Source organism: Gossypium hirsutum, chromosome A07, assembly GCF_007990345.1.
Source record: "Gossypium hirsutum isolate 1008001.06 chromosome A07, Gossypium_hirsutum_v2.1, whole genome shotgun sequence".
NCBI classification, from domain to species: Eukaryota; Viridiplantae; Streptophyta; class Magnoliopsida; order Malvales; family Malvaceae; genus Gossypium; species Gossypium hirsutum.
The window spans coordinates 21,422,538-21,428,605 of NC_053430.1; the positions used below are offsets into that span (position 1 = coordinate 21,422,538).

Here is a 6,068-nt window from a genome sequence, read left to right on the forward strand (position 1 = left end):
CAAAGCTTAAGATACACAGAGGAAGAATAAGAGGACAATATTTCAACCACAACCGAGGAGATGGTTGAAAACCAAGAAAATCTGCTACCTCCTACAATTCTGCTAATCAGAATCCTGCTCCACGTACTATGTATGGTTATGCTAAACCTTCTTTAACAGGAATTGAATCGAGCATAGTTAGGCCTACTGTTGCTGCAAGTAATTTTGAACTAAAACCTATCACCATTCAAATGATCCAACAGTTTGTTCAGTTTGATGGTTTGCAGGACGAGGATCCCAACGCTCACATGGCAAATTTCTTAGAGTTTTGCAACACTTTTAAAATTAATGGCATTTTTTATGATGCCATTCGCCTTCGGTTATTTCATTTTTCATTACAGAACAAAGCTAAAAAGTGGTTGAACTCATTACCACGAGGGTCAATCACTACTCGGGAACAAATGACCGAAAATTTTTTATGAAAATATTTTCAGCTAGCTAAAACAACTAAATTATGTAATGATATCTCCTCTTTTGTGCAGAAGGATTTAGAAACACTCTACAATGCATAAGAGAGATACAAGGACCTTTTGCGAAGATGCCCTCACCATGGGTTAAAACTCTGGCTACAGGTTCAAACATTTCATAATGGCCTGAATACTTCGACTCAACAGATGATTGACCCAGCCACTGGTGGAATTATCAATAATAAGACACCTGAGGATGCTTATGAATTTATAGAAGAGATGTCACTGAATAATTATCAGTGGCAAGTCATGAGGACAAAACCAACAAAAATAGCCGGCGTTTTTAACGTCGATTCGGTCACCATGCTCTTTAATCAGGTAGAACTTTTGAATAGAAAAATTGACGGTTTTCTTGGTTTTTTACAGGTTCACCCAGTAATGCAGTGCAAAGCAAGTGGAGCTGGGTCAAGCAATTCAGAATACCTACCCTATGGCCACAACATGGAGAACGAGTGGAACTTAATGAGGAGTGCTCAGCCATACTCCAAAACAAATTTCCAACCAAACTGAAAGATCCAGGAAGTTTTACTATTCCCTACTTAATTGGTAGTTTGAATGTTGATAAAGCACTAGCTGATTTAGGCACCAGTATTAATTTGATGCCATATAAAATGTTTAAACAACTTGGTCTTGGGGAACCTAAACCCACTAGGAAAAGTATTCAATTAGCTAATAGATCTGTTAAATATCTTAGGGGAATTATAGAGGATGTACTTGTAAAAGTAGATAAATTTATATTCCCTATTGATTTCATTGTGCTTGACATGGATGAAGATGTCGAGGTGCCTTTAATCTTAGGTCGGTCATTTTTAGCCACCGCTAGGGCTGTAATTGACGTGGGTGAGGGTAAATTGGTACTTAGAGTAGGTGACGTAGAGATTATTTTTAAAATTTATGATGCCATGAGATTTTCTAGGGAACAGGATGACTCATGTTATTTTATCGACTCTATTGGTCATGCTACTCGGGATTCTTTTCAGGAAATCATACACAAGGACACGATAGAACTGTGCCTTGCCCAAGGAGATGGGGTGGATGATGATTCTGAGATAGGAACTAAACTAAACTCCAATGAAACCTTCCCAAAACTAGTAGAGTATGTGGGAATTAAGGTAAAAGATCAACTTAAGCAAAAACCCTCCATTGAAGAACCTCCCAAACTGGAACTTAAACAATTGTCGAATCACTTGGAATATGTATTCCTTGGAAATAATTCTACATTACCGTTAATTATTGCATCCAACTTGCAACCCAAAGAGAAAGTATAATTACTTCAAGTATTAAGAGAGCATAAAAGGGTCATAGCTTAGAAAATTTCTGACATTAAAGGTATCAGCCCTTCTTTTTGCACCCACAAAATTTTAATGGAAGATGAATATAAATCATACGTGTAAGCCCAAAAATGACTGAACCCCAACATGAAGGAAGTTGTTAAAGCTGAGGTAATTAAACTCCTAGATGCTGGAATTATTTATCCTATTTCTGACAGTTCTTAGGTGAGTCCAGTCCAGGTTGTTCCTAATAAATGAGGCATGACTATTGTAGCCAATAAGAAGAATGAATTAATCTCAACAAAGACAGTCACAGGTTGAAGAGTGTGCATTGATTATAGGAAGCTAAATGATGCCACGAGAAAAGATCACTTCCCCCTTCCATTCATTGACCCAATGTTGGAAAGATTGTCAGGGCACATGTACTACTGCTTTTTAGACAGATTCTCTGGCTATTTCCAAATCCCAATAGCTCCTAAAGATCAACAAAAGACGATATTTTCATGTCCATACGGTACGTTTTCTTATCGTAGAATTCCTTTTGGATTACGTAATGCTCCTGCTACTTTTCAATATTGCATGATGGCCATATTTGACGAACTCGTAGAAGACGCCATGAAGGTATTTATGGATAATTTCTTGGTTTTCAATAACTCTTTCCATCTCTACCTCAAAAATTTAAAACGAGTGTTAATAAGATGTGAGGAAACAAACCTTTTGCTTAACTGGGAAAAATGTCACTTTATGGTTCAAGAAGATATTGTGCCAGGACATAAAATTTCTAGTAGAGGGATTGAGGTTAATAAATCTAAAATTGAAACCATTGAAAAACTACCTCCCCCTAATTCGATTAAGGCTATCAAAAGCTTTTTAAGACATGCTGGGTTTTATAGAAGATTTATTAAAGACTTTTCTAAAATAGCTAAGCCTTTGACTAAATTACTAGAAAAAGATGTGCCTTTTAATTTCGATCAGGAGTGTTTAGAAGCATTTAATACTTTAAAGGATAAACTGACTAAAGCTCCAATTATAATTGCACCTGATTGGAATTGACCTTTTGAACTAATGTGCGATGCGAGTGATTTTGCAGTAGGTGCAGTTTTGGGACAGCGAAGAAATAAACATTTTCAACCTATCTATTATGCTAGCAGAACTTTGACAGCAGCACAAGAAAACTACACCACCACGGAGAAAGAGCTGCTAGCTGTGGTTTTTGCATTCGATAAATTTAGGCTATATTTAATATTTTCTAAAGTTGTTTATACTGACCATTCCGCTCTTCGCCACCTTTTGACTAAAATTGATGCAAAACCTCGACTCATTCGATTGATCTTATTATTGCAAGAATTTGACTTGGAGATTAAGGATAAGAAAGGAGCTGAAAACCTCGCGGCTGACCATCTCTCCAGGCTTGAAAACTCAAGTACCAAAGAACCAGATGACATTGAAATAAATGATTCATTCCCTGAAGAACAATTTTTTACTATATCTGATTCTGAGGTACTTTGGTTTGCAGATATTGCAAATTTTTTAGCTGCTAACATTATCCCAAAAGGGTTAACACATCAGTAACAGAAGCGATTCTTCACTGATGTGAAAAACTACTTCTGGGAAGACCCTTTTCTTTTCCGTAAATGTGCAGATCAAATCATTAGGAGATACGTTACAAGGACAGAAGCATTGAAAATCTTGGAACATTGCCACTCAGAACCGACTGGAGGACATTACGATGGAAATAAGACCGCACATAAAGTCCTCGAATCAGGTTTTTATTGGGCCACTCTATTCAAAGACACCAACAGATATGTTACTTCTTGTGACAAATGTCAAAGGACAGGCAATATATCCAATCGTGATGAAATGCCTCAGACATATATGCTCTCATGTGAAATATTTGACGTATGGGGTATCGACTTCATGGGTCCATTCCCTAGTTCATTCGGGAATAAATACATCTTAGTAGTTGTTGATTATATGTCCAAATGGTTTGAAGCCCAAGCTCTACCTAATAATGATGCTAGAGCAGTAGTACGATTCCTTAAGAAACTTTTCTCTCGAATTGGTACACCTAGAGCAATTATCAGTGATAAGGGTACTCATTTTTGTAACGCCTAATTTGACAAGACCCTTAAGAAATACGGAGTTCATCACAGAATAGCTACCCCTTATCACCCTCAAACTAGTGGCCAAGTCGAAGTAGCGAACTGAGCGCTTAAACGTATCCTAAAAAAAAACAGTAGAATTAAACAGGAAGGATTGGGCGATGAAAGTAGATGATGCTTTATGGGCTTATAGAACTGCTTTTAAGACTCCCATAGGAACATCACCTTACAGACTTGTTTATGGGAAAAGATCTCATCTACCGTTTGAGTGAGAACACAAGGCATTTTGGGCTATAAAATTTTTAAACCTTGACCCCAAACTTGTAGGTGAAAATAGGTTGATACAGTTGAACGAGTTAGTTGAGTGGCGAGCCAATGCATATGAAAATTCGCGCCTATACAGGGAAGTGACAAAACGCTGCTATGACGCCCGTTTGAAGCAACGAAGGTAATTTAAAGTTGGAGATCTTGTCCTGTTATATAACTCGAGGCTCAAATTGTTTCCTGGAAAGCTTAAATCACGATGGTTAGGTCCTTTCGTAGTTCAAACTATGTTTCCATATGGCATAGTAGAGGTAAGTCATCCATCACAAGGCACTTTTAAGGTAAATGGACATCGTCTCAAAATTTATAATGGTGAGAATTTCAAAGACGATAAAGAGGAGCTACAGCTCCACAAAGTTACCTAAATATACTCGCAAGGTAAAGTCAAGCTTAGACTGTAAATAAGCGCTTCTCGGGAGGTAACTCGAGCACTAACGGTGTTAACTTCTTTAAATTTTAGCCTTTAACATTTAATTCACTAACTCAGTCACTAAACACAGGATTTCCAAAAACACACGGCCAGGCACACGGGCGTGCCGTAGGCCGTGCACATACAACGGGAGGTAACATGGCCGTACGATACGCCCATGTGAAAATAGGGCAAAAACATTTCCCCAACACGGGATTCGCTAAGTTGCCACGACCATGTGACATGACCGTGGGCAATCCTGCCAAATTAACACGAGCGTGCGACACGAGCATGCCCACCGACCGTGGTCGAGCCTGTCAAAATAACACGGGTGTGCACTTACATACATGGGCGTGGGAGAAGCGAACGAAGATTGACACGGCCATGCACCATGGCCTTGTCCACTAATGCACCCAATTTTGAAAACCACGAAACGCACAGGCTGAAATGAGGACACACGGGCATGCCCCATGGCCGTGTACCCCAATCTCTTTATAAACACCTATTATTTATTTTATTCTTATCTTTATATTTTGAAATTACTTTTTATTTGCTTTTAATACTATTTTATCTTGCGATTTGATAATTTTTATTCGGCTATTTCTTTACGAGTAATTAGACTTCTTTATATTTCCTAAAACGTTCCTGATTATATCACAGTTATAAAGAGCTCCAAAGCTCATCATCACTTAGGACCTAAAAACTCTACTGGAAATCTACCACCACCGAAGTATCCTCCTTCAATCTTATCATTTCCTTGGCTGATTATTTTGCATAACTCTAATTCAAGGATTCCATTCATCATTCAGGAAGTTTCACTTCTCTCCCTATCTTGTGATCTTATATCTATATTTTTCAATAAATCTATCTTTGTACATTGAGGGCAATGTACATCTTCAGTGTGGGGGGTCCGTTATATCATTATCAGAAATCCTTGAATTTGGTATTGTTCTCATGTGATCTTCTCATATCATTATTAGAATGAATTTTAATAATTTATGATTTTTATTGAAATGTCTTGAATTCAAACATAGACATTTATGCATTGAATGTTTAAACTTTAAAACATTAAGGAATCAAGCATGATAAGTTGATTTTTGAATAATTAAAAACTTTTAGGTTACTTCCCTAAGTTTAGGTATTATCTTGAATCGAAATTCACTAATTAAATATCAAAAGCCATAGTTTTTTTGAGATCTTGAACCTATAGAGTATATGTTATTTCTTTCATGCTGACTTTTATTATGAGTGCGTCAGTATTGATTTATTATTCTAGAACTTGCTTGATTATGCATGTCAAGACCACACCATTTAATTTGATATGTCGAGATGATAAAGTCACTTAGGTTTAACCCACTCACTCCAAAAAAGCCTACCTTCATAATTAACACTTAGTAAACCCCTTTGAGCCTAACAAGCCATTAATTGATATTACCCTCAATATTAACCGGTAACC

General features: G+C 37.2%; 1 non-coding gene across 1 annotated transcript; it reads right to left on the bottom strand.

The window, feature by feature from the left end:
- Nucleotides 1-488: 488 nt before the first annotated feature.
- Nucleotides 489-595, bottom strand: LOC121203829 (small nucleolar RNA R71). The gene has a single exon (XR_005898764.1). It is a non-coding gene; the product is annotated as a small nucleolar RNA R71 (small nucleolar RNA).
- Nucleotides 596-6,068: the final 5,473 nt, after the last annotated feature.